General features: G+C 48.0%; 23 non-coding genes across 23 annotated transcripts; all 23 read left to right on the plus strand.

The window, feature by feature from the left end:
- The first annotated feature begins 920 nt into the window (after window positions 1-920).
- TRNAS-AGA (transfer RNA serine (anticodon AGA)) lies at window positions 921-1,002 on the plus strand. Its single transcript has one exon. It is a non-coding gene; the product is annotated as a tRNA-Ser (tRNA).
- A 7,442-nt stretch (window positions 1,003-8,444) lies between these two features.
- On the plus strand, window positions 8,445-8,526 carry TRNAL-AAG (transfer RNA leucine (anticodon AAG)). The gene has a single exon. It is a non-coding gene; the product is annotated as a tRNA-Leu (tRNA).
- Window positions 8,527-8,861: 335 nt separating this feature from the next.
- Window positions 8,862-8,948, plus strand: TRNAL-UAG (transfer RNA leucine (anticodon UAG)). The gene has a single exon. It is a non-coding gene; the product is annotated as a tRNA-Leu (tRNA).
- A 330-nt stretch (window positions 8,949-9,278) lies between these two features.
- TRNAL-AAG (transfer RNA leucine (anticodon AAG)) lies at window positions 9,279-9,360 on the plus strand. Its single transcript has one exon. It is a non-coding gene; the product is annotated as a tRNA-Leu (tRNA).
- A 752-nt stretch (window positions 9,361-10,112) lies between these two features.
- TRNAL-AAG (transfer RNA leucine (anticodon AAG)) lies at window positions 10,113-10,194 on the plus strand. The gene has a single exon. It is a non-coding gene; the product is annotated as a tRNA-Leu (tRNA).
- A 751-nt stretch (window positions 10,195-10,945) lies between these two features.
- Window positions 10,946-11,027, plus strand: TRNAL-AAG (transfer RNA leucine (anticodon AAG)). The gene has a single exon. It is a non-coding gene; the product is annotated as a tRNA-Leu (tRNA).
- A 751-nt stretch (window positions 11,028-11,778) lies between these two features.
- Window positions 11,779-11,860, plus strand: TRNAL-AAG (transfer RNA leucine (anticodon AAG)). Its single transcript has one exon. It is a non-coding gene; the product is annotated as a tRNA-Leu (tRNA).
- Window positions 11,861-12,194: 334 nt separating this feature from the next.
- On the plus strand, window positions 12,195-12,276 carry TRNAL-AAG (transfer RNA leucine (anticodon AAG)). The gene has a single exon. It is a non-coding gene; the product is annotated as a tRNA-Leu (tRNA).
- Window positions 12,277-12,611: 335 nt separating this feature from the next.
- Window positions 12,612-12,693, plus strand: TRNAL-AAG (transfer RNA leucine (anticodon AAG)). The gene has a single exon. It is a non-coding gene; the product is annotated as a tRNA-Leu (tRNA).
- A 753-nt stretch (window positions 12,694-13,446) lies between these two features.
- TRNAL-UAG (transfer RNA leucine (anticodon UAG)) lies at window positions 13,447-13,528 on the plus strand. Its single transcript has one exon. It is a non-coding gene; the product is annotated as a tRNA-Leu (tRNA).
- Window positions 13,529-14,697: 1,169 nt separating this feature from the next.
- Window positions 14,698-14,779, plus strand: TRNAL-AAG (transfer RNA leucine (anticodon AAG)). Its single transcript has one exon. It is a non-coding gene; the product is annotated as a tRNA-Leu (tRNA).
- A 752-nt stretch (window positions 14,780-15,531) lies between these two features.
- TRNAL-AAG (transfer RNA leucine (anticodon AAG)) lies at window positions 15,532-15,613 on the plus strand. Its single transcript has one exon. It is a non-coding gene; the product is annotated as a tRNA-Leu (tRNA).
- Window positions 15,614-16,781: 1,168 nt separating this feature from the next.
- Window positions 16,782-16,863, plus strand: TRNAL-AAG (transfer RNA leucine (anticodon AAG)). Its single transcript has one exon. It is a non-coding gene; the product is annotated as a tRNA-Leu (tRNA).
- A 1,168-nt stretch (window positions 16,864-18,031) lies between these two features.
- Window positions 18,032-18,113, plus strand: TRNAL-AAG (transfer RNA leucine (anticodon AAG)). Its single transcript has one exon. It is a non-coding gene; the product is annotated as a tRNA-Leu (tRNA).
- A 752-nt stretch (window positions 18,114-18,865) lies between these two features.
- Window positions 18,866-18,947, plus strand: TRNAL-AAG (transfer RNA leucine (anticodon AAG)). The gene has a single exon. It is a non-coding gene; the product is annotated as a tRNA-Leu (tRNA).
- A 752-nt stretch (window positions 18,948-19,699) lies between these two features.
- Window positions 19,700-19,781, plus strand: TRNAL-AAG (transfer RNA leucine (anticodon AAG)). Its single transcript has one exon. It is a non-coding gene; the product is annotated as a tRNA-Leu (tRNA).
- Window positions 19,782-20,533: 752 nt separating this feature from the next.
- On the plus strand, window positions 20,534-20,615 carry TRNAL-AAG (transfer RNA leucine (anticodon AAG)). Its single transcript has one exon. It is a non-coding gene; the product is annotated as a tRNA-Leu (tRNA).
- A 752-nt stretch (window positions 20,616-21,367) lies between these two features.
- On the plus strand, window positions 21,368-21,449 carry TRNAL-AAG (transfer RNA leucine (anticodon AAG)). The gene has a single exon. It is a non-coding gene; the product is annotated as a tRNA-Leu (tRNA).
- Window positions 21,450-22,201: 752 nt separating this feature from the next.
- Window positions 22,202-22,283, plus strand: TRNAL-AAG (transfer RNA leucine (anticodon AAG)). Its single transcript has one exon. It is a non-coding gene; the product is annotated as a tRNA-Leu (tRNA).
- Window positions 22,284-23,451: 1,168 nt separating this feature from the next.
- Window positions 23,452-23,533, plus strand: TRNAL-AAG (transfer RNA leucine (anticodon AAG)). The gene has a single exon. It is a non-coding gene; the product is annotated as a tRNA-Leu (tRNA).
- Window positions 23,534-24,284: 751 nt separating this feature from the next.
- Window positions 24,285-24,366, plus strand: TRNAL-AAG (transfer RNA leucine (anticodon AAG)). Its single transcript has one exon. It is a non-coding gene; the product is annotated as a tRNA-Leu (tRNA).
- A 1,168-nt stretch (window positions 24,367-25,534) lies between these two features.
- On the plus strand, window positions 25,535-25,616 carry TRNAL-AAG (transfer RNA leucine (anticodon AAG)). The gene has a single exon. It is a non-coding gene; the product is annotated as a tRNA-Leu (tRNA).
- A 751-nt stretch (window positions 25,617-26,367) lies between these two features.
- Window positions 26,368-26,449, plus strand: TRNAL-AAG (transfer RNA leucine (anticodon AAG)). The gene has a single exon. It is a non-coding gene; the product is annotated as a tRNA-Leu (tRNA).
- Window positions 26,450-26,897: the final 448 nt, after the last annotated feature.

Genomic DNA, 26,897 nt, shown 5'->3' on the forward strand with positions numbered 1-26,897 from the left:
CACGGCAAAGGTATACTCCGCTTGCTCCTGACGCGGTTATCTGGCTTGACCACCTGAATGTGAAATTGTTAGTTATTGCTCTGCATCTACATCAAGCCATGCGAAACAAGAAAGTCAAGCAAGCCTCATGTTTCAGATGAGACACTGTGTCTCGACACCGATCCAGCTGGCTTGTATTGAACCGATGCTGCTGATATTGTGCAAACTCCAAGAAGACCGTATGCTTCACGGGAAGTATAACGAAAACTATGATTTGTTTGTGTGGAGACAAACAGTCCCTTAAAACCAGGTAGCTTGGCCGAGCTTTCTAAGGCGCTGAATTAAAGCTTCACTGTCAACAAATGTTTTAGTATTAAACACCACCTGCAAAATATGTTTTTTAGCGACTGCACTATTTAAAATAATTTCACGACAAGCTACTGGTGAGGATGCCCATTGGCCATTTCTGGTAGTGCTTCTACCAACGACCTTTTTACGGAATGACGAACTGAAAAATGTGTTTCAGCCACGAAGCTTTTAATACAACTTTAACACTAGCTATTGGTGTTGATGCCCATTTGCGATTTCTGGTGTTACATTTAGCAACCAGGTAGCATGGCCATGCGGTCAAAGGTGCTGGATTTAGGCTGCAGTCTCGTCAGAAGCGTGGGTTCAAATACATTGCTGCCAAAATGTAGTTAAATATAAAACACAACCTGCAAGATATGCGTTTAACCTCTACGCTATTAAGACAATTTCACGACAAGCTGCTGATGAGGATGCCATTGGCCATTTCTGCTAGTGCCTCTATCAACGACCTTCTTTTTATGGAATGACGAACTGAAAAATGTCTTTCAGCTGCAAAGCTTTTAAAACAACTTTAACACTAGCTATCGGTGATGATGCCCATTTGCGATTTCTGTTGCTCCTGTCAACGGCCAGGTAGCGTGGCCGAGCGGTCTAAGGCGCTGGATTAGAGCTCCAGTCTCTTTGGATCCGTGGGATCAAATCCCACCGCTGCCAAATCTTGTTTTACGTAAAAAAAACCTGCAAAATATGTTTGTTAGTTTCTACACAATTAAAATAATTTCACCACCAGCTACTGTTGAGGATGCCCATTGGCCATTTCAGGTAGTGCTTCTACCAACTGTCTTCTTTTTATTGAATGACGATCTTAAAAATGTGTTTCAGCCACGAAGCTTTTAAAATAACTTTCACACTAGCTATTGGTGTTGATGCCCATTTGCGATTTCTGGTGTTACATTTAGCAACCAGGTAGCGTGGCCGAGCGGTCTAAGGCGCTGGGAATTAGGTGCCAGTCTATTAGGAGGCGTGGGTTCAAATCCCGCTGCTGCCAAATCTTGTTTTATGTCAAACCCAACCTGCAAAAATATTTGTTTTAGCTTCGACACAATTAAAATCATTTCACGACAAGCTCCTGGTGATGATGCCCATTGGCCAATTCTGGTAGAGCTTCTAACATATGGGTAAAGGGGCCGGGTGGACGTTGGTGCCGAATTAAGTCTCCGCTTTCTTTGGAGGTGTGGGTTCAAATCCCGCCGGTACCAACTGTCTTTTTTTACGTAATGATGACCTTAAAAATGTGTTTCAGCCACGACGCTTTTAATACAATTTGCCCACTAGCTATAGGTGATTATGCCCCTTTGCGATTTCTGTTTGCTGCTGTCAACGACCAGGTAGCGTGGCCGAGCGGTCTAAGGTGCTGGATTAAGGCTCCAGTCTCTTTGGAGGCGTCGGTTCTAAACCCACCTCTGTCAATTCTTGTTTTACGTGTAATAAAGGTCCTGGAATCCTGTCTTTATTTATCTTTCGTTCACAACACTCCCATCTTACTCCTTCATGCTGCTGATAGACAGCGTGGCCTCACCCTCTGTTAGTGTTGGCCGTCTCCACCCCTTTTAATACCCGGGTCACGTGGTACCTTTCCACCAATCCTGGTACCCTCTATGGAATCTTCTAGACTCCATCCAAGGACCACGCCCCTGACTCGTCCCCCCATTGGCTGTGGCTAAAGCCAGCAGAACCAATCCTCTACTTATAGATGTCACCTTCCCATTACGTCAGGGCCACGCCCCTAGACCTCCCCCCATTGGCTATGGGCCAGGACCGGCAGAGCCAATCATCGTAACGAGGTGTGATCCATCAGCAACCCGGATATATCCTCACATTACATCACCCCCCCCCCCCCCCCGTGTAAAAAGAGTGACAGCCCGAATCCCTTTTAATAACATCTTAGGGCGTTTGAATGTTTTAATTCCTCTGCGCCAATGTGCAGAGGAATTAAAACATTAAAACAACAGACATACATTAGGGCGCCCCTGTAGCGCAGTAACATCAGGGTTACAGACCGCAAGGAAAACAGTATTAGCGAAATGGGAGAGACTTCGACCGCGTACGCGACGCCGGACCTTCTCCTCCCCTCGCGCGTAGTTCCCTCGCTGACTGTTCAGCAGGAGGTGGTTGCAGTGGAGAAGAAGAATAATTTTTGGTTTCCATTGTGTCTGGGACAGGCTCCGTTGGAGGTGGAACGTCCGGGGTCTCGTCGTCCTTCAAAACCTGTGCATCTGCGGGGGGTAAAACACAGCCCTGCTGGGGATCAATCGGCGAGGCAAGTGGCACATTCGGCACGCCAGACCCCGGCAGGTCAACAAGTGGGGATGAAGGACCAGCACGCGGGTCAACATAGGGCTTGAGCCGCGACGAATGAACATACCAACGACGTTGGCCGTACTGGATGCGAACACTCTGGGGATTCCGAATGTCCACCAGCCTCACAGGCCCCCGCCAAGGCCTGTGCAGTTTAGGGGACGTACCCACTGGCACCTGAGGGCAATGGAGCCATGCCATATCGCCCACCGACCAAGCATGTCAGTTCGCGATCGATGCTCATACCTCTCGTTCCTTGCCTGCGTACGGGCCGTCGCACATCTGGCGGCCTCTCGCGCCTCCGTAACCCATTTAAGCGAGTCCCGCACATGGTCAGGCAAGGAAGGGGACGGTTGTTTCCCCGCTGCACCAAGTTGCACATCAATCGGGGGTACATTCTCATGGCCATACATCAGGAAAAATGGCGAATATCCTGTGGACGCGTGCGGAACCATGTGGTATGCCGCCAGGACGCCCGGTATGTGCAAGTCCCAATCGGTTTGTTTTTCACTCACCATGTGGCAAAGCATGGCCGAAAGGGTGCGGTTAAATCGTTCCACCATGCCATCCGTTTGCAGATAGTAAGGGGAAGTGCGGATTTTCTTTGTACCCAAGGCAGAGGACACGTCTTTGAGCAATTTAGAGGAGAAGTTACGTCCTTGATCCATGAGCAGCCCTTCGGGTGCTCCTTTATCCATGACGTACCCTTTGAAGAAAGCCTCGGTGATGGATGAGGCCGTTTGGTCAGACAGAGGCCAGGCCATAGGCCAGCGAGAAAAGTATTCGACCCCGACCAAAAGGTATTTATTTCCCCTAGCCGATGGAGGGAACGGGCCCAGGATATCCAGAGCAATCAGCTCATTAATACGGGACACCTCGATCAATCATAGGGGCGGGACATAATTTTGACGTGGCGGTTTCCACTTCGCACAATCATGGCATGACCGGATAAAGTTAGTGACATCCGCTGTCATGCCTGGCCAAAAGAAATCCTGCTGCATCGCGGCCAATGTTTTCTGCACGCCAAGGTGCATCAGCTTGTCGGCGTGCAGCACGCGGATCAGATTGTGGCGAAGGGACGTCGGCACAACCAGGCGCGAACGGTCCGACAACCCATCCGTACACATCAGTAATCCCGCCTGGCCCCGAAACAACTGCCATTTCCATCCTGCCAAATGAGATCTCGGTTTCCCGACCAATTCCAGCAGTGGAGCCAAAGAGGCATCAGCCTCTTGCTCGCATAGCCACACCGAGTGTGGCAATTGCAGCGTATTGTCGGCGCCAACGGGTACATCCTGGCCTTCATTCTTTGACATCGCCCCCATGACCGGACAGGGTGGGGTAGGCAGCACCGCACAGCGTTGCATACCCGTCAGACAGGCGCAGGGAGGAGTCGCGGGCAACCTAGAGAGAGCGTCCGCGTTGCCATGGCGAGTACCCTTGCGGTACATGATATTGAAGGAAAACTCCTGCAGCGATTCTAACCACCGAGCCAATTGACCGGCGGTTGTTCCAATTTCAAAGAATATTGCAAGGCAGCATGGTCAGTGTGCACGAGGAATTTCCTTCCATACAGGTACGGCCGGTACTGGTGAACAAAATGGACGATTGCCAGCAATTCCCGTCGCATCACGCAATAGCGCATCTCGGCAGGAGACAGAACCCTGCTGCCGTATGCCACCACTCGCTCGACCCCGTCTTTCCGTTGCGACAAAACGGCCCCTATGCCGATGCCACTAGCATCTGTGTCAAGGATGAATGGCTGGGAAAAGTCTGGGTAGTCGAGTGTTGGAGCGGTGGCCAGGCGATCCCGGAGAGATTGAAAAGAGCGCTCCTCTTCCGGGCCCCATTTAAATCTCTGATTCTTCCCTGTCCGAACATGCAGCGGCTTAGCCAGCGTCGCGAAATTCTTAACAAATCGGCGATAGTAGGATGCGAACCCTATAAACCACCATACGCCGCCCACTGAAGTGGGCGTGGGCCACTCTCGGACACACGACGTTTTCTGAGGGTCCGTGGACACAACGTCAGAGCTGACGATGTGTCCCAGGTAGCGGACAGATCGTTGCAAAAGGTGGCACTTCCTTGGCTTAAATTTAAGGTCAGCCGACCGCATCCTCTGAAAGACAGTCTCCAGTCGTTGGAGGTGTTCTTCGAAGGTGCGACTGAATACGATGATATCGTCCAAATATATGAGGCACGTTTCCCACTGCACCCCGCTAGCACCAGTTCCATCAGGCATTGGAACGTCGCCGGTGCTGCATTCAAACCCATAGGTAGGCGGTTAAACTCAAAGAGGCCCTACGGCGTGCGGAACGCCGTTTTTGGTCTGGACGCGTGATCGAGGGGAAGCTGCCAAAACCCAGATGGCAGGTCGAGGGTAGAAAAGAAATTTGCCCCCGACAAAGCGTCCAACGAGTCGTCCATCCGTGGCAAGGGGTATGCGTCCGCCACGGATATCTTATTTAATCGGCGGAAGTCTACACAAAACCTCGTTCCACCATCCTTCTTTTTAACCAACACCACCGGTGCGCCCCAAGGACTGTTGGACGGCAAAATTATATCGGCCGCCAACATGTCGTCCACCGCGCCATGCACGTGTTCCCTTTCTGCAGGGCTCATGCGATGCGGGTGCATACAAATCGGTCCCGCCACACCGGTGTCGATATGATGCAACAAGAGCGAGGTATGGCCCAAATCCAAATCGTTTTTACTGAAAACGTCAGCGTACTCCGACAATAGTGAATGCAAGGTGCTCCGCTGCATGGCCGACAAGGACGTATTTTCCCCGCACAATTCGTCCGAACGATCAGATCGTGGCACACCAGCGGCCATTTTTGTGGGTTGGTCGCTCTCAAAGCTGGTGAAATCGGTAGTGGCGTGAGCCAACACCGAGCCAGCCGGGACGACGACCCGGTCTGGGCCTCCATTTAACACTTGTATAAACGGGGCCTGACCAGGCCGAACGATAGTTTGAGCCGCCACTAGGGAAAAGGTTTTTGCTACAGAGTTCGACGGGGACAACAACACACCCTTCGCATCGTCCGCGGCTTCCAACCGCTTTCGATAACGCAGCGGAATAGGCATTTGTGAGCCTGATGGTACTTCTACCGTGACAGCAACAATCGCATTAACAGCGTTTCCTGGGGGTGAACGGCCCAGCAGGGACGGTAGGAAGGACATTCTACGGCCCCCTGGCATTTCCAAGCAACCTTGATCGACGAGTATTTTAACGGGCATCCGACAAAGGAAATCAGTGCCCAATAAGCATGGGACAGCCAATGAACGCGAGATCAAAACTGGTCCCACTGCGGTGATATTCCCTATAGCAATGCGCACATCTACTCGCCCCAAAATAAACATGCTACCCCCATTCGCAGCAACGCATGTGTAGAGGTGTTATTGTGTATGGGCGCGGATGGCTAACAAACACAGGGGGCGTGGTTAGGGCCGTACACAGAGGAGGTGCTCACACCGACATCCGCACCTGCATCCCCCATGGGCCCCTCCCGGGGGCCGAGTACTATAAAAGGTGGTGAGCCGGAGGGCTCGAGGTCGGGGTATCAGCTTTAACCAGCGAAGACCGAAGACCAGCTAGCATAGGCCCCGGAGCTCCCCTGGCTCGCTGTCCTTGTCAGGGCCGACCAGGGCAAGCCGGTGGCGTGGCCCCGAGAGCCCAGACTCAGGGTGCCGGGATCCCAGCTTGACCAGGGCTGGGATAGGTAGCCTCCCTTAGCTCCGTAGTGGAGGACTTGGGCTTAGGTTAGCGGGGTTAGATGTTGTGTCTCCCTGTTAGCTGAGTAAAGGGGCGTTAACCCCTTAAGTACTGTGTGTACCCGCTACTGTACACAAGTTGGTGTTAATAAATAAGTGTGCCTCCGATCCCGTCGTCAAGCCTCCTGAATACTTACTACACATGTGTAGTGGTGATACGCGCTGGTAGTAAGGATCGTGGGGTAGCGCGTGGTGATTGGCTGTGTGTTGGTGACGCGCGCTGACAGTGATGGATCGTGTGGCAGCGCGTGGGGATTGGTTATGTGTGCTGGCAAAAGAAGGGATCGTGTGGCAGCGTGTGATGATTGGTCGGTTAGGGTGGGTGCTCGCATCACGGTCCGCATAGGCTCCATCTCCTTGGAGCGGAGGGTTATATAAGGCGGTGCGCGCGGGAGCTCGAGGAGAAGTTGGTGACCAGTGAAGACGGAAGACGGAGGAGGAAGAGATAGGGCCCTGAGACACCTAGTCCCGCTGTCCTTGTAAGGACCGGGGCCCTGTGTGGCTCAGAGGCGGGACCTTGGGACCCGGGGGCCGGACGTCCGTGTGAGGACCGGGCCACGGGACCCAGTGGTCGTGATCCGTATCCAAGCTGGGGTGGGTCTAGAGGTTCCCCCGGATGCTACGGGGCTGGAATGCCCGTGTGTGTGTAGCCGGGTGGAACGTGTAGCGTGAGCAGTAGTTACCACCCGTGTCAGGTGGAACGTGTAGCGTGAGCAGTAGTTACCACCCGTGTCAGGTGGAACGTGTAGCGTGAGCTCTAGTGTCAACACGTGTTATTGTGACAACCCAAGTGTGAATAAAGTGTGCTACCCGTCAAGTGGTTTCCCGCCGTAGTTTACTATACTTCACATGCATCGTTAGCCGGTCGGATAGGAGATGAAAAATAACATCGGAAATGATGGTTGCAGACGCGCCAGTGTCTACCAAAATACGGACATCGATCCCATCGATAGTACCCCGTACCGTCGAGGACCCCGACGCGGCTGCCACCACCCTTGGAGGCAATTTTTTCCATTGTGTAACCGAGTGTGGCATCGACCCAGGTGACCCACAATTCCCTTCAGGAGTGCAAACATGGGTGCGAGTGGATGCGTGATGTGTCAAGACCTGCCGGGTGTCCGATATGTGCCGACTTGCCCAAGGGTGCCGTGGATCCGCGTCCGGTAGAGGAGATGGAAGTCGGCCCGACGGGAGCTGAGGAGGTTGAAGTCGGCAGCGGCAATCCCGGGCGAAATGGCCTCGTCGGCCACACTTGAAAAATGTGGCCGCCGCCGCCCGGCGGTCGGTCGCCCTGGTCCCCGCTCGTGGATGTCCGGCCCCATCACGCTGCTCGCGTGGCCGGCGTTTCGGGACCCAGCGAGGAACGTCTGCCATCACCTCGTCATCGCTGGAGTCGTTGGAGCCGTGGACGATACGACGTGGGGCCCATCCCAACGGTGGCCCGTCTATCTCAGGATCTCCCGTCCATGCAGCCATCCGGTCCCAGCGTTTGAGGTTGAACTTGGCGTCCAAACAGCGCGCCGCCCATCGAGACGTTAGCGGTTCGTGGCTGCACACCGGTAATGATATGTTAAGTTCCTGGGACAACTCAATCATTCTAGAAAGGATGAGAGGATTCAGGAGATCGGCTGACGAATCGGGTAGGCGGCCATGGCAAACGCCAACAGTGCCCCTCGGTAGGCCAAGGGCGATTCATCCGCTCCTCGACGCCGCTGCATGAATTTCCTGTTTTAGCTTCAACACAATTAAAATAATTTCACGACAAGCTCCTGGTGATGATGCCCATTGGCCATTTCTGGAAGCGCTCGAACATATTGGTAAAGGGGCCGGGTGGACGTTTGTGCCGAATTAAGTCTCTGCATTCTTTGGAGGTTTGGGTTCAAACCCCGCCGGTATCAACTGCCTTTTTTACGGAATGACGAACTTAAAAAGGTGTTTCAGCCACGACTCTTTTAATACAATTTTCCCACTAGCTATTGGTGATGATGCCTCTTTGCGATTTCTGTTGCTGCTGTCCATGACCAGGTAGCGTGGCCGAGCGGTCTAAGGCGCTGGATTAAGGCTCCAGTCTCTTTGGAGGCGTGGGTTCAAATCCCACCGCTGCCAAAGCGTGTTTTATGTAAAACACAACCTGCAAAATATTTGTTTTAGCTTCGACACAATTAAAATCATTTCACGACAAGCTCCTGGTGATGATGCCCATTGGCCATTTCTGGAAGCGCTTCGAACGTATTGGTAAAGGGCCGGGTGGACATTTGTGCCGAATTAAGTCTCTGCATTCTTTGGAGGTTTGGGTTCAAATCCCGCCGGTATCAACTGCCTTTTTTACGGAATGACGAACTTAAAAATGTGTTTCAGCCACGACGCTTTTAATACAATTTTCCCACTAGCTATTGGTGATGATGCCTCTTTGCGATTTCTGTTGCCGCTGTCAATGACCAGGTAGCGTGGCCGAGTGGTCTAAGGCGCTGGATTTAGGCTCCAGTCTCTTTGGAGGCGTGGGTTCAAATCCCACCACTGAAAAATCTTGTTTTATGTAAAACACAACCTGCAAAATATTTGTTTTAGCTTCGACACAATTGAAATCATTTCACGACAAGCTCATGGTGATGATGCCCATTGGCCATTTCTGGAAGCGCTCGAACATATTGGTAAAGGGGCCGGGTGGACGTTGGTGCCGAATTAAGTCTCTGCATTCTTTGGAGGTTTGGGTTCAAATCCCGCCGGTATCAACTGCCTTTTTTACGGAATGACGAACTTAAAAAGGTGTTTCAGCCACGACGCTTTTAATACAATTTTCCCACTAGCTATTGGTGATGATGCCTCTTTGCGATTTCTGTTGCTGCTGTCAATGACCAGGTAGCGTGGCCGAGCGGTCTAAGGCGCTGGGTTAAGGCTCCAGTCTCTTTGGAGGCGTGGGTTCAAATCCCACCGCTGCCAAATCTTGTTTTATGTAAAACACAACCTGCAAAATATTTGTTTTAGCTTCGACACAATTAAAATCATTTCACGACAAGCTCCTGGTGATGATGCCTATTGGCCATTTCTGGAAGCGCTTCGAACGTATTGGTAAAGGGCCGGGTGGACGTTTGTGCCGAATTAAGTCTCTGCATTCTTTAGAGGTTTGGGTTCAAATCCCGCCGGTACCAACTGCCTTTTTTTGCGTAATGACGACCTTAAAATGTGTTTCAGCCACGACTCTTTGAATACAATTTTCCCACTAGTCATTGGTGATGATGCCCCTTTGCGATTTCTGTTGCTGCTGTCAATTACCAGGTAGCGTGGCCGAGCGGTCTAAGGCGCTGGAATAAGGCTCCACTCTCTTTGGAGGCGTGGGTTCAAATCCCACCGCTGCCAAATCTTGTTTTATGTAAAACACAACCTGCAAAATATTTGTTTTAGCTTCGACACAATTGAAATCATTTCACGACAAGCTCCTGGTGATGATGCCCATTGGCCATTTCTGGAAGCGCTTCGAACGTATTGGTAAAGGGCCGGGTGGACGTTTGTGCCGAATTAAGTCTCTGCATTCTTTGGAGGTTTGGGTTTAAATCCCGCCGGTACCAACTGCCTTTTTTTACGTAATGACGACCTTAAAATGTGTTTCAGCCACGACTCTTTGAATACAATTTTCCCACTAGCTATTGGTGATGATGCCTCTTTGCGATTTCTGTTGCTGCTGTCAACGACCAGGTAGCGTGGCCGAGCTGTCTAAGGTGCTGGATTAAGGCTCCAGTCTCTTTGGAGGCGTGGGTTCAAATCCCACCGCTGCCAAATCTTGTTTTATGTAAAACACAACCTGCAAAATATTTGTTTTAGCTTCGACACAATTAAAATCATTTCACGACAAGCTCCTGGTGATGATGCCCATTGGCCATTTCTGGAAGCGCTTCGAACGTATTGGTAAAGGGCCGGGTGGACGTTTGTGCCGAATTAAGTCTCTGCATTCTTTAGAGGTTTGGGTTCAAATCCCGCCGGTACCAACTGCCTTTTTTTACGTAATGACGACCTTAAAATGTGTTTCAGCCACGACTCTTTGAATACAATTTTCCCACTAGTCATTGTTGATGATGCCCCTTTGCGATTTCTGTTGCTGCTGTCAATTACCAGGTAGCGTGGCCGAGCGGTCTAAGGCGCTGGAATAAGGCTCCACTCTCTTTGGAGGCGTGGGTTCAAATCCCACTGCTGCCAAATCTTGTTTTATGTAAAACACAACCTGCAAAATATTTGTTTTAGCTTCGACACAATTGAAATCATTTCACGACAAGCTCCTGGTGATGATGCCCATTGGCCATTTCTGGAAGCGCTCGAACATATTGGCAAGGGGCCGGGTGGTCGTTGGTGCCGAATTAAGTCTCTGCATTCTTTTGAGGTTTGGGTTCAAATCCCGCCGGTACCAACTGCCTTTTTTAAGGAATGACGAACTTAAAAATGTGTTTCAGCCACGACGCTTTTAATACAACTTTAACACTAGCTTTTTATGACAATGCCCCTTTGCGATTTCTGTTTCTGCTGTCAATGACCAGGTAGCGTGGCCGAGCGGTCTAAGGCGCTGGATTAAGGCTCCAGTCTCTTTGGAGGCGTGGGTTCAAATCCCACCGCTGCCAAATCTTGTTTTATGTAAAACACAACCTGCAAAATATTTGTTTTAGCTTCGACACAATTAAAATTATTTCACGACAAGCTCCTGGTGATGATGCCCATTGGCCAATTCTGGAAGCGCTTCGAACGTATTGGTAAAGGGCCGGGTGGACGTTTGTGCCGAATTAAGTCTCTGCATTCTTTAGAGGTTTGGGTTCAAATCCCGCCAGTACCAACTGCCTTTTTTTACGTAATGACGACCTTAAAATGTGTTTCAGCCACGACTCTTTGAATACAATTTTCCCACTAGTCATTGGTGATGATGCCCCTTTGCGATTTCTGTTGCTGCTGTCAATTACCAGGTAGCGTGGCCGAGCGGTCTAAGGCGCTGGAATAAGGCTCCACTCTCTTTGGAGGCGTGGGTTCAAATCCCACTGCTGCCAAATCTTGTTTTATGTAAAACACAACCTGCAAAATATTTGTTTTAGCTTCGACACAATTGAAATCATTTCACGACAAGCTCCTGGTGATGATGCCCATTGGCCATTTCTGGAAGCGCTCGAACATATTGGCAAACGGCCGGGTGGACGTTGGTGCCGAATTAAGTCTCTGCATTCTTTGGAGGTTTGGGTTCAAATCCCGCCGGTATCAACTGCCTTTTTTACGGAATGACGAACTTAAAAAGGTGTTTCAGCCACGACGCTTTTAATACAATTTTCCCACTAGCTATTGGTGATGATGCCTCTTTGCGATTTCTGTTGCTGCTGTCAACGACCAGGTAGCGTGGCCGAGCGGTCTAAGGCGCTGGATTAAGGCTCCAGTCTCTTTGGAGGCGTGGGTTCAAATCCCACCGCTGCCAAATCTTGTTTTATGTAAAACACAACCTGCAAAATATTTGTTTTAGCTTCGACACAATTAAAATCATTTCACGACAAGCTCCTGGTGATGATGCCCATTGGCCATTTCTGGAAGCACTCGAACATAATGGTAAAGGGGCCGGGTGATCGTTGGTGCCGAATTAAGTCTCTGCATTCTTTGGAGGTTTGGGTTCAAATCCCGCCGGTATCAACTGCCTTTTTTACGTAATGACGACCTTAAAATGTGTTTCAGCCTCGACTCTTTGAATACAATTTTCCCACTAGGCATTGGTGATGATGCCCCTTTGCGATTTCTGTTGCTGCTGTCAATGACCAGGTAGCGTGGCCGAGCGGTTTAAGGCGCTGGATTAAGGCTTCAGTCTCTTTGGAGGCGTGGGTTCAAATCCCACTGCTGCCAAATCCTGTTTTATGTAAAACACAACCTGCAAAATATTTGTTTTAGCTTCGACACAATTGAAATCATTTCACGACAAGCTCCTGGTGATGATGCCCATTGGCCATTTCTGGAAGCGCTCGAACATATTGGTAAAGGGGCCGGGTGGTCGTTGGTGCCGAATTAAGTCTCTGCATTCTTTGGAGGTTTGGGTTCAAATCCCGCCGGTACCAACTGCCTTTTTTAAGGAATGACGAACTTAAAAATGTGTTTCAGCCACGACGCTTTTAATACAACTTTAACACTAGCTTTTTATGACAATGCCCCTTTGCGATTTCTGTTTCTGCTGTCAATGACCAGGTAGCGTGGCCGAGCGGTCTAAGGCGCTGGATTAAGGCTCCAGTCTCTTTGGAGGCGTGGGTTCAAATCCCACCGCTGCCAAATCTTGTTTTATGTAAAACACAACCTGCAAAATATTTGTTTTAGCTTCGACACAATTAAAATCATTTCACGACAAGCTCCTGGTGATGATGCCCATTGGCCATTTCTGGAAGCGCTTCGAACGTATTGGTAAAGGGCCGGGTGGACGTTTGTGCCGAATTAAGTCTCTGCATTCTTTGGAGGTTTGGGTTTAAATCCCGCCGGTACCAACTGCCTTTTTTTACGTAATGACGACCTTAAAATGTGTTTCAGCCACGACTCTTTGAATACAATTTTCCCACTAGTCATTGGTGATGATGTCCCTTTGCGATTTCTGTTGCTGCTGTCAATTACCAGGTAGCGTGGCCGAGTGGTCTAAGGCGCTGGAATAAGGTTCCACTCTCTTTGGAGGCGTTGGTTCAAATCCCACCGCTGCCAAATCTTGTTTTATGTAAAACACAACCTGCAAAATATTTGTTTTAGCTTCGACACAATTGAAATCATTTCACGACAAGCTCCTGGTGATGATGCCCATTGGCCATTTCTGGAAGCGCTCGAACATATTGGTAAAGGGGCCCGGGTGGTCGTTGGTGCCGAATTAAGTCTCTGCATTCTTTGGAGGTTTGGGTTCAAATCCCGCCGGTATCAACTGCCTTTTTTACGGAATGACGAACTTAAAAAGGTGTTTCAGCCACGACGCTTTTAATACAATTTTCCCACTAGCTATTGGTGATGATGCCTCTTTGCGATTTCTGTTGCTCTTGTCAACAACCAGGTAGCGTGGCCGAGCGGTCTAAGGCGCTGGATTTAGGCTCCAGTGTCTTTGGAGGCGTGGGTTCAAATCCCACCGCTGCCAAATCTTTATTTATGTAAAACACAACCTGCAAAATATTTGTTTTAGCTTCGACACAATTAAAATCATTTCACGACAAGCTCCTGGTGATGATGCCCATTGGCCATTTCTGGAAGCGCTTCGAACGTATTGGTAAAGGGCCGGGTGGACGTTTGTGCCGAATTAAGTCTCTGCATTCTTTGGAGGTTTGGGTTTAAATCCCGCCGGTACCAACTGCCTTTTTTTACGTAATGACGACCTTAAAATGTGTTTCAGCCACGACTCTTTGAATACAATTTTCCCACTAGTCATTGGTGATGATGCCCCTTTGCGATTTCTGTTGCTCCTGTCAATTACCAGGTAGCGTGGCCGAGCGGTCTAAGGCGCTGGAATAAGGCTCCACTCTCTTTGGAGGCGTGGGTTCAAATCCCACCGCTGCCAAATCTTGTTTTATGTAAAACACAACCTGCAAAATATTTGATTTAGCTTCGACACAATTGAAATCATTTCACGACAAGCTCCTGGTGATGATGCCCATTGGCCATTTCTGGAAGCGCTCGAACATATTGGTAAAGGGGCCGGGGTGGTCGTTGGTGCCGAATTAAGTCTCTGCATTCTTTTGAGGTTTGGGTTCAAATCCCGCCGGTACCAACAGCCTTTTTTAAGGAATGACGAACTTAAAAATGTGTTTCAGCCACGACGCTTTTAATACAACTTTAACACTAGCTTTTTATGACAATGCCCCTTTGCGATTTCTGTTTCTGCTGTCAATGACCAGGTAGCGTGGCCGAGCGGTCTAAGGCGCTGGATTAAGGCTCCACTCTCTTTGGAGGCGTTTGTTCAAATCCCACTGCTGCCAAATCTTGTTTTATGTAAAACACAACCTGCAAAATATTTGTTTTAGCTTCGACACAATTGAAATCATTTCACGACAAGCTCCTGGTGATGATGCCCATTGGCCATTTCTGGAAGCGCTCGAACATATTGGCAAAGGGCCGGGTGGACGTTGGTGCCGAATTAAGTCTCTGCATTCTTTGGAGGTTTGGGTTCAAATCCCGCCGGTATCAACTGCCTTTTTTTCGGAATGACGAACTTAAAAAGGTGTTTCAGCCACGACGCTTTTAATACAATTTTCCCACTAGCTATTGGTGATGATGCCTCTTTGCGATTTCTGTTGCTGCTGTCAACGACCAGGTAGCGTGGCCGAGCGGTCTAAGGCGCTGGATTAAGGCTCCAGTCTCTTTGGAGGCGTGGGTTCAAATCCCACCGCTGCCAAATCTTGTTTTATGTAAAACACAACCTGCAAAATATTTGTTTTAGCTTCGACACAATTAAAATCATTTCACGACAAGCTCCTGGTGATGATGCCCATTGGCCATTTCTGGAAGCGCTTCGAACGTATTGGTAAAGGGCCGGGTGGACGTTTGTGCCGAATTAAGTCTCTGCATTCTTTGGAGGTTTGGGTTTAAATCCCGCCGGTACCAACTGCCTTTTTTTACGTAATGACGACCTTAAAATGTGTTTCAGCCACGACTCTTTGAATACAATTTTCCCACTAGTCATTGGTGATGATGTCCCTTTGCGATTTCTGTTGCTGCTGTCAATTACCAGGTAGCGTGGCCGAGTGGTCTAAGGCGCTGGAATAAGGCTCCACTCTCTTTGGAGGCGTTGGTTCAAATCCCACCGCTGCCAAATCTTGTTTTATGTAAAACACAACCTGCAAAATATTTGTTTTAGCTTCGACACAATTGAAATCATTTCACGACAAGCTCCTGGTGATGATGCCCATTGGCCATTTCTGGAAGCGCTCGAACATATTGGTAAAGGGGCCGGGTGGTCGTTGGTACCGAATTAAGTCTCTGCATTCTTTGGAGGTTTGGGTTCAAATCCCGCCGGTATCAACTGCCTTTTTTACGGAATGACGAACTTAAAAAGGTGTTTCAGCCACGACGCTTTTAATACAATTTTCCCACTAGCTATTGGTGATGATGCCTCTTTGCGATTTCTGTTGCTCTTGTCAACGACCAGGTAGCGTGGCCGAGCGGTCTAAGGCGCTGGATTAAGGCTCCAGTCTCTTTGGAGGCGTGGGTTCAAATCCCACCGCTGCCAAATCTTGTTTTATGTAAAACACAACCTGCAAAATATTTGTTTTAGCTTCGACACAATTCAAATCATTTCACGACAAGCTCCTGGTGATGATGCCCATTGGCCATTTCTGGAAGCGCTTCGAACGTATTGGTAAAGGGCCGGGTGGACGTTTGTGCCGAATTAAGTCTCTGCATTCTTTGGAGGTTTGGGTTTAAATCCCGCCGGTACCAACTGCCTTTTTTTACGTAATGAAGACCTTAAAATGTGTTTCAGCCACGACTCTTTGAATACAATTTTCCCACTAGTCATTGGTGATGATGCCCCTTTGCGATTTCTGTTGCTCCTGTCAATTACCAGGTAGCGTGGCCGAGCGGTCTAAGGCGCTGGAATAAGGCTCCACTCTCTTTGGAGGCGTGGGTTCAAATCCCACCGCTGCCAAATCTTGTTTTATGTAAAACACAACCTGCAAAATATTTGATTTAGCTTCGACACAATTGAAATCATTTCACGACAAGCTCCTGGTGATGATGCCCATTGGCCATTTCTGGAAGCGCTCGAACATATTGGTAAAGGGGCCGGGTGGTCGTTGGTGCCGAATTAAGTCTCTGCATTCTTTTGAGGTTTGGGTTCAAATCCCGCCGGTACCAACAGCCTTTTTTAAGGAATGACGAACTTAAAAATGTGTTTCAGCCACGACGCTTTTAATACAACTTTAACACTAGCTTTTTATGACAATGCCCCTTTGCGATTTCTGTTTCTGCTGTCAATGACCAGGTAGCGTGGCCGAGCGGTCTAAGGCGCTGGATTAAGGCTCCACTCTCTTTGGAGGCGTTTGTTCAAATCCCACTGCTGCCAAATCTTGTTTTATGTAAAACACAACCTGCAAAATATTTGTTTTAGCTTCGACACAATTGAAATCATTTCACGACAAGCTCCTGGTGATGATGCCCATTGGCCATTTCTGGAAGCGCTCGAACATATTGGCAAAGGGCCGGGTGGACGTTGGTGCCGAATTAAGTCTCTGCATTCTTTGGAGGTTTGGGTTCAAATCCCGCCGGTATCAACTGCCTTTTTTACGGAATGACGAACTTAAAAAGGTGTTTCAGCCACGACGCTTTTAATACAATTTTCCCACTAGCTATTGGTGATGATGCCTCTTTGCGATTTCTGTTGCTGCTGTCAACGACCAGGTAGCGTGGCCGATCGGTCTAAGGCGCTGGATTAAGGCTCCAGTCTCTTTGGAGGCGTGGGTTCAAATCCCACCGCTGCCAAATCTTGTTTTATGTAAAACACAACCTGCAAAATATTTGTTTTAGCTTCGACACAATTAAAATCATTTCACGACAAGCTCCTGGTGATGATGCCCATTGGCCATTTCTGGAAGCGCTTCGAACGTATTGGTAAAGGGCCGGGTGGACGTTTGTGCCGAATTAAGTCTCTGCATTCTTTGGAGGTTTGGGTTTAAATCCCGCCGATACCAACTGCCTTTTTTTACGTAATGACGACCTTAAAATGTGTTTCAGCCACGACTCTTTGAATACAATTTTCCCACTAGTCATTGGTGATGATGCCCCTTTGCGATTTCTGTTGCTCCTGTCAATTACCAGGTAGCGTGGCCGAGCGGTCTAAGGCGCTGGAATAAGGCTCCACTCTCTTTGGAGGCGTGGGTTCAAATCCCACCGCTGCCAAATCTTGTTTTATGTAAAACACAACCTGCAAAATATTTGATTTAGCTTCGACACAATTGAAATCATTTCACGACAAGCTCCTGGTGATGATGCCCATTGGCCATTTCTGGAAGCGCTCGAACATATTGGTAAAGGGGCCGGGTGGTCGTTGGTGCCGAATTAAGTCTCTGCATTCTTTTGAGGTTTGGGTTCAAATCCCGCCGGTACCAACAGCCTTTTTTAAGGAATGACGAACTTAAAAATGTGTTTCAGCCACGACGCTTTTAATACAACTTTAACACTAGCTTTTTATGACAATGCCCCTTTGCGATTTCTGTTTCTGCTGTCAATGACCAGGTAGCGTGGCCGAGCGGTCTAAGGCGCTGGATTAAGGCTCCACTCTCTTTGGAGGCGTTTGTTCAAATCCCACTGCTGCCAAATCTTGTTTTATGTAAAACACAACCTGCAAAATATTTGTTTTAGCTTCGACACAATTGAAATCATTTCACGACAAGCTCCTGGTGATGATGCCCATTGGCCATTTCTGGAAGCGCTCGAACATATTGGCAAAGGGCCGGGTGGACGTTGGTGCCGAATTAAGTCTCTGCATTCTTTGGAGGTTTGGGTTCAAATCCCGCCGGTATCAACTGCCTTTTTTACGGAATGACGAACTTAAAAAGGTGTTTCAGCCACGACGCTTTTAATACAATTTTCCCACTAGCTATTGGTGATGATGCCTCTTTGCGATTTCTGTTGCTGCTGTCAACGACCAGGTAGCGTGGCCGATCGGTCTAAGGCGCTGGATTAAGGCTCCAGTCTCTTTGGAGGCGTGGGTTCAAATCCCACCGCTGCCAAATCTTGTTTTATGTAAAACACAACCTGCAAAATATTTGTTTTAGCTTCGACACAATTAAAATCATTTCACGACAAGCTCCTGGTGATGATGCCCATTGGCCATTTCTGGAAGCGCTTCGAACGTATTGGTAAAGGGCCGGGTGGACGTTTGTGCCGAATTAAGTCTCTGCATTCTTTGGAGGTTTGGGTTTAAATCCCGCCGATACCAACTGCCTTTTTTTACGTAATGACGACCTTAAAATGTGTTTCAGCCACGACTCTTTGAATACAATTTTCCCACTAGTCATTGGTGATGATGTCCCTTTGCGATTTCTGTTGCTGCTGTCAATTACCAGGTAGCGTGGCCGAGTGGTCTAAGGCGCTGGAATAAGGCTCCACTCTCTTTGGAGGCGTTGGTTCAAATCCCACCGCTGCCAAATCTTGTTTTATGTAAAACACAACCTGCAAAATATTTGTTTTAGCTTCGACACAATTGAAATCATTTCACGACAAGCTCCTGGTGATGATGCCCATTGGCCATTTCTGGAAGCGCTCGAACATATTGGTAAAGGGGCCGGGTGGTCGTTGGTGCCGAATTAAGTCTCTGCATTCTTTGGAGGTTTGGGTTCAAATCCCGCCGGTATCAACTGCCTTTTTTACGGAATGACGAACTTAAAAAGGTGTTTCAGCCACGACGCTTTTAATACAATTTTCCCACTAGCTATTGGTGATGATGCCTCTTTGCGATTTCTGTTGCTCTTGTCAACGACCAGGTAGCGTGGCCGAGCGGTCAAAGGTGCTGGATTAAGGCTCCAGTCTCTTTGGAGGCGTGGGTTCAAATCCCACCGCTGCCAAATCTTGTTTTATGTAAAACACAACCTGCAAAATATTTGTTTTAGCTTCGACACAATTAAAATCATTTCACGACAAGCTCCTGGTGATGATGCCCATTGGCCATTTCTGGAAGCGCTTCGAACGTATTGGTAAAGGGCCGGGTGGACGTTTGTGCCGAATTAAGTCTCTGCATTCTTTAGAGGTTTGGGTTCAAATCCCGCCGGTACCAACTGCCTTTTTTTACGTAATGGACGACCTTAAAATGTGTTTCAGCCACGACTCTTTGAATACAATTTTCCCACTAGTCATTGGTGATGATGCCCCTTTGCGATTTCTGTTGCTGCTGTCAATTACCAGGTAGCGTGGCCGAGCGGTCTAAGGCGCTGGAATAAGGCTCCACTCTCTTTGGAGGCGTGGGTTCAAATCCCACCGCTGCCAAATCTTGTTTTATGTAAAACACAACCTGCAAAATATTTGTTTTAGCTTCGACACAATTGAAATCATTTCACGACAAGCTCCTGGTGATGATGCCCATTGGCCATTTCTGGAAGCGCTCGAACATATTGGCAAAGGGCCGGGTGGACGTTGGTGCCGAATTAAGTCTCTGCATTCTTTAGAGGTTTGGGTTCAAATCCCGCCGGTAGCAACTGCCTTTTTTACGGAATGACGAACTTAAAAAGGTGTTTCAGCAACGACGCTTTTAATACAATTTTCCCACTAGCTATTGGTGATGATGCCTCTTTGCGATTTCTGTTGCTGCTATCAACAACCAGGTAGCGTGGCCGAGCGGTCTACGGCGCTGGATTAAGGCTCCAGTCTCTTTGGAGGCGTGGGTTCAAATCCCACTGCTGCCAAATCTTGTTTTATGTAAAACACAACCTGCAAAATATTTGTTTTAGCTTCGACACAATTAAAATAATTTCACGACAAGCTCCTGGTGATGATGCCCATTGGCCATTTCTGGAAGCGCTTCGAACGTATTGGTAAAGGGCCGGGTGGACGTTTGTGCCGAATTAAGTCTCTGCATTCTTTGGAGGTTTGGGTTTAAATCCCGCCGGTACCAACTGCCTTTTTTTACGTAATGAAGACCTTAAAATGTGTTTCAGCCACGACTCTTTGAATACAATTTTCCCACTAGTCATTGGTGATGATGCCCCTTTGCGAATTCTGTTGCTCCTGTCAATTACCAGGTAGCGTGGCCGAGCGGTCTAAGGCGCTGGAATAAGGCTCCACTCTCTTTGGAGGCGTGGGTTCAAATCCCACCGCTGCCAAATCTTGTTTTATGTAAAACACAACCTGCAAAATATTTGTTTTAGCTTCGACACAATTGAAATCATTTCACGACAAGCTCCTGGTGATGATGCCCATTGGCCATTTCTGGAAGCGCTCGAACATATTGGTAAATGGGCCGGGTGGTCGTTGGTGCCGAATTAAGTCTCTGCATTCTTTTGAGGTTTGGGTTCAAATCCCGCCGGTACCAACAGCCTTTTTTAAGGAATGACGAACTTAAAAATGTGTTTCAGCCACGACGCTTTTAATACAACTTTAACACTAGCTTTTTATGACAATGCCCCTTTGCGATTTCTGTTTCTGCTGTCAATGACCAGGTAGCGTGGCCGAGCGGTCTAAGGCGCTGGATTAAGGCTCCAGTCTCTTTGGAGGCGTGGGTTCAAATCCCACCGCTGCCAAATATTGTTTTATGTAAAACACAACCTGCAAAATATTTGTTTTAGCTTCGACACAATTCAAATCATTTCACGACAAGCTCCTGGTGATGATGCCCATTGGCCATTTCTGGAAGCGCTTCGAACGTATTGGTAAAGGGCCGGGTGGACGTTTGTGCCGAATTAAGTCTCTGCATTCTTTAGAGGTTTGGGTTCAAATCCCGCCGGTACCAACTGCCTTTTTTTACGTAATGGACGACCTTAAAATGTGTTTCAGCCACGACTCTTTGAATACAATTTTCCCACTAGTCATTGGTGATGATGCCCCTTTGCGATTTCTGTTGCTGCTGTCAATTACCAGGTAGCGTGGCCGAGCGGTCTAAGGCGCTGGAATAAGGCTCCACTCTCTTTGGAGGCGTGGGTTCAAATCCCACTGCTGCCAAATCTTGTTTTATGTAAAACACAACCTGCAAAATATTTGTTTTAGCTTCGACACAATTGAAATCATTTCACGACAAGCTCCTGGTGATGATGCCCATTGGCCATTTCTGGAAGCGCTCGAACATATTGGCAAAGGGCCGGGTGGACGTTGGTGCCGAATTAAGTCTCTGCATTCTTTGGAGGTTTGGGTTCAAATCCCGCCGGTATCAACTGCCTTTTTTTCGGAATGACGAACTTAAAAAGGTGTTTCAGCCACGACGCTTTTAATACAATTTTCCCACTAGCTATTGGTGATGATGCCTCTTTGCGATTTCTGTTGCTGCTGTCAACGACCAGGTAGCGTGGCCGAGCGGTCTAAGGCGCTGGATTAAGGCTCCAGTCTCTTTGGAGGCGTGGGTTCAAATCCCACCGCTGCCAAATCTTGTTTTATGTAAAACACAACCTGCAAAATATTTGTTTTAGCTTCGACACAATTAAAATCATTTCACGACAAGCTCCTGGTGATGATGCCCATTGGCCATTTCTGGAAGCGCTTCGAACGTATTGGTAAAGGGCCGGGTGGACGTTTGTGCCGAATTAAGTCTCTGCATTCTTTGGAGGTTTGGGTTTAAATCCCGCCGGTACCAACTGCCTTTTTTTACGTAATGACGACCTTAAAATGTGTTTCAGCCACGACTCTTTGAATACAATTTTCCCACTAGTCATTGGTGATGATGTCTCTTTGCGATTTCTGTTGCTGCTGTCAATTACCAGGTAGCGTGGCCGAGTGGTCTAAGGCGCTGGAATAAGGCTCCACTCTCTTTGGAGGCGTTGGTTCAAATCCCACCGCTGCCAAATCTTGTTTTATGTAAAACACAACCTGCAAAATATTTGTTTTAGCTTCGACACAATTGAAATCATTTCACGACAAGCTCCTGGTGATGATGCCCATTGGCCATTTCTGGAAGCGCTCGAACATATTGGTAAAGGGGCCGGGTGGTCGTTGGTGCCGAATTAAGTCTCTGCATTCTTTGGAGGTTTGGGTTCAAATCCCGCCGGTATCAACTGCCTTTTTTACGGAATGACGAACTTAAAAAGGTGTTTCAGCCACGACGCTTTTAATACAATTTTCCCACTAGCTATTGGTGATGATGCCTCTTTGCGATTTCTGTTGCTCTTGTCAACGACCAGGTAGCGTGGCCGAGCGGTCTAAGGCGCTGGATTAAGGCTCCAGTCTCTTTGGAGGCGTGGGTTCAAATCCCACCGCTGCCAAATCTTGTTTTATGTAAAACACAACCTGCAAAATATTTGTTTTAGCTTCGACACAATTCAAATCATTTCACGACAAGCTCCTGGTGATGATGCCCATTGGCCATTTCTGGAAGCGCTTCGAACGTATTGGTAAAGGGCCGGGTGGACGTTTGTGCCGAATTAAGTCTCTGCATTCTTTGGAGGTTTGGGTTTAAATCCCGCCGGTACCAACTGCCTTTTTTTACGTAATGAAGACCTTAAAATGTGTTTCAGCCACGACTCTTTGAATACAATTTTCCCACTAGTCATTGGTGATGATGCCCCTTTGCGATTTCTGTTGCTCCTGTCAATTACCAGGTAGCGTGGCCGAGCGGTCTAAGGCGCTGGAATAAGGCTCCACTCTCTTTGGAGGCGTGGGTTCAAATCCCACCGCTGCCAAATCTTGTTTTATGTAAAACACAACCTGCAAAATATTTGATTTAGCTTCGACACAATTGAAATCATTTCACGACAAGCTCCTGGTGATGATGCCCATTGGCCATTTCTGGAAGCGCTCGAACATATTGGTAAAGGGGCCGGGTGGTCGTTGGTGCCGAATTAAGTCTCTGCATTCTTTTGAGGTTTGGGTTCAAATCCCGCCGGTACCAACAGCCTTTTTTAAGGAATGACGAACTTAAAAATGTGTTTCAGCCACGACGCTTTTAATACAACTTTAACACTAGCTTTTTATGACAATGCCCCTTTGCGATTTCTGTTTCTGCTGTCAATGACCAGGTAGCGTGGCCGAGCGGTCTAAGGCGCTGGATTAAGGCTCCACTCTCTTTGGAGGCGTTTGTTCAAATCCCACTGCTGCCAAATCTTGTTTTATGTAAAACACAACCTGCAAAATATTTGTTTTAGCTTCGACACAATTGAAATCATTTCACGACAAGCTCCTGGTGATGATGCCCATTGGCCATTTCTGGAAGCGCTCGAACATATTGGCAAAGGGCCGGGTGGACGTTGGTGCCGAATTAAGTCTCTGCATTCTTTGGAGGTTTGGGTTCAAATCCCGCCGGTATCAACTGCCTTTTTTACGGAATGACGAACTTAAAAAGGTGTTTCAGCCACGACGCTTTTAATACAATTTTCCCACTAGCTATTGGTGATGATGCCTCTTTGCGATTTCTGTTGCTGCTGTCAACGACCAGGTAGCGTGGCCGATCGGTCTAAGGCGCTGGATTAAGGCTCCAGTCTCTTTGGAGGCGTGGGTTCAAATCCCACCGCTGCCAAATCTTGTTTTATGTAAAACACAACCTGCAAAATATTTGTTTTAGCTTCGACACAATTAAAATCATTTCACGACAAGCTCCTGGTGATGATGCCCATTGGCCATTTCTGGAAGCGCTTCGAACGTATTGGTAAAGGGCCGGGTGGACGTTTGTGCCGAATTAAGTCTCTGCATTCTTTGGAGGTTTGGGTTTAAATCCCGCCGATACCAACTGCCTTTTTTTACGTAATGACGACCTTAAAATGTGTTTCAGCCACGACTCTTTGAATACAATTTTCCCACTAGTCATTGGTGATGATGTCCCTTTGCGATTTCTGTTGCTGCTGTCAATTACCAGGTAGCGTGGCCGAGTGGTCTAAGGCGCTGGAATAAGGCTCCACTCTCTTTGGAGGCGTTGGTTCAAATCCCACCGCTGCCAAATCTTGTTTTATGTAAAACACAACCTGCAAAATATTTGTTTTAGCTTCGACACAATTGAAATCATTTCACGACAAGCTCCTGGTGATGATGCCCATTGGCCATTTCTGGAAGCGCTCGAACATATTGGCAAAGGGCCGGGTGGACGTTGGTGCCGAATTAAGTCTCTGCATTCTTTAGAGGTTTGGGTTCAAATCCCGCCGGTAGCAACTGCCTTTTTTACGGAATGACGAACTTAAAAAGGTGTTTCAGCAACGACGCTTTTAATACAATTTTCCCACTAGCTATTGGTGATGATGCCTCTTTGCGATTTCTGTTGCTGCTATCAACAACCAGGTAGCGTGGCCGAGCGGTCTAAGGCGCTGGATTAAGGCTCCAGTCTCTTTGGAGGCGTGGGTTCAAATCCCACTGCTGCCAAATCTTATTTTATGTAAAACACAACCTGCAAAATATTTGTTTTAGCTTCGACACAATTAAAATAATTTCACGACAAGCTCCTGGTGATGATGCCCATTGGCCATTTCTGGAAGCGCTTCGAACGTATTGGTAAAGGGCCGGGTGGACGTTTGTGCCGAATTAAGTCTCTGCATTCTTTGGAGGTTTGGGTTTAAATCCCGCCGGTACCAACTGCCTTTTTTTACGTAATGAAGACCTTAAAATGTGTTTCAGCCACGACTCTTTGAATACAATTTTCCCACTAGTCATTGGTGATGATGCCCCTTTGCGATTTCTGTTGCTCCTGTCAATTACCAGGTAGCGTGGCCGAGCGGTCTAAGGCGCTGGAATAAGGCTCCACTCTCTTTGGAGGCGTGGGTTCAAATCCCACCGCTGCCAAATCTTGTTTTATGTAAAACACAACCTGCAAAATATTTGATTTAGCTTCGACACAATTGAAATCATTTCACGACAAGCTCCTGGTGATGATGCCCATTGGCCATTTCTGGAAGCGCTCGAACATATTGGTAAAGGGGCCGGGTGGTCGTTGGTGCCGAATTAAGTCTCTGCATTCTTTTGAGGTTTGGGTTCAAATCCCGCCGGTACCAACAGCCTTTTTTAAGGAATGACGAACTTAAAAATGTGTTTCAGCCACGACGCTTTTAATACAACTTTAACACTAGCTTTTTATGACAATGCCCCTTTGCGATTTCTGTTTCTGCTGTCAATGACCAGGTAGCGTGGCCGAGCGGTCTAAGGCGCTGGATTAAGGCTCCACTCTCTTTGGAGGCGTTTGTTCAAATCCCACTGCTGCCAAATCTTGTTTTATGTAAAACACAACCTGCAAAATATTTGTTTTAGCTTCGACACAATTGAAATCATTTCACGACAAGCTCCTGGTGATGATGCCCATTGGCCATTTCTGGAAGCGCTCGAACATATTGGCAAAGGGCCGGGTGGACGTTGGTGCCGAATTAAGTCTCTGCATTCTTTGGAGGTTTGGGTTCAAATCCCGCCGGTATCAACTGCCTTTTTTACGGAATGACGAACTTAAAAAGGTGTTTCAGCCACGACGCTTTTAATACAATTTTCCCACTAGCTATTGGTGATGATGCCTCTTTGCGATTTCTGTTGCTGCTGTCAACGACCAGGTAGCGTGGCCGATCGGTCTAAGGCGCTGGATTAAGGCTCCAGTCTCTTTGGAGGCGTGGGTTCAAATCCCACCGCTGCCAAATCTTGTTTTATGTAAAAAACAACCTGCAAAATATTTGTTTTAGCTTCGACACAATTAAAATCATTTCACGACAAGCTCCTGGTGATGATGCCCATTGGCCATTTCTGGAAGCGCTTCGAACGTATTGGTAAAGGGCCGGGTGGACGTTTGTGCCGAATTAAGTCTCTGCATTCTTTGGAGGTTTGGGTTTAAATCCCGCCGATACCAACTGCCTTTTTTACGTAATGACGACCTTAAAATGTGTTTCAGCCACGACTCTTTGAATACAATTTTCCCACTAGTCATTGGTGATGATGTCCCTTTGCGATTTCTGTTGCTGCTGTCAATTACCAGGTAGCGTGGCCGAGTGGTCTAAGGCGCTGGAATAAGGCTCCACTCTCTTTGGAGGCGTTGGTTCAAATCCCACCGCTGCCAAATCTTGTTTTATGTAAAACACAACCTGCAAAATATTTGTTTTAGCTTCGACACAATTGAAATCATTTCACGACAAGCTCCTGGTGATGATGCCCATTGGCCATTTCTGGAAGCGCTCGAACATATTGGTAAAGGGGCCGGGTGGTCGTTGGTGCCGAATTAAGTCTCTGCATTCTTTGGAGGTTTGGGTTCAAATCCCGCCGGTATCAACTGCCTTTTTTACGGAATGACGAACTTAAAAAGGTGTTTCAGCCACGACGCTTTTAATACAATTTTCCCACTAGCTATTGGTGATGATGCCTCTTTGCGATTTCTGTTGCTCTTGTCAACGACCAGGTAGCGTGGCCGAGCGGTCAAAGGTGCTGGATTAAGGCTCCAGTCTCTTTGGAGGCGTGGGTTCAAATCCCACCGCTGCCAAATCTTGTTTTATGTAAAACACAACCTGCAAAATATTTGTTTTAGCTTCGACACAATTAAAATCATTTCACGACAAGCTCCTGGTGATGATGCCCATTGGCCATTTCTGGAAGCGCTTCGAACGTATTGGTAAAGGGCCGGGTGGACGTTTGTGCCGAATTAAGTCTCTGCATTCTTTAGAGGTTTGGGTTCAAATCCCGCCGGTACCAACTGCCTTTTTTTACGTAATGGACGACCTTAAAATGTGTTTCAGCCACGACTCTTTGAATACAATTTTCCCACTAGTCATTGGTGATGATGCCCCTTTGCGATTTCTGTTGCTGCTGTCAATTACCAGGTAGCGTGGCCGAGCGGTCTAAGGCGCTGGAATAAGGCTCCACTCTCTTTGGAGGCGTGGGTTCAAATCCCACCGCTGCCAAATCTTGTTTTATGTAAAACACAACCTGCA

This window comes from Lampetra fluviatilis, chromosome 60 (genome assembly GCF_964198595.1).
Source record: "Lampetra fluviatilis chromosome 60, kcLamFluv1.1, whole genome shotgun sequence".
Classification (NCBI taxonomy): Eukaryota; Metazoa; Chordata; class Hyperoartia; order Petromyzontiformes; family Petromyzontidae; genus Lampetra; species Lampetra fluviatilis.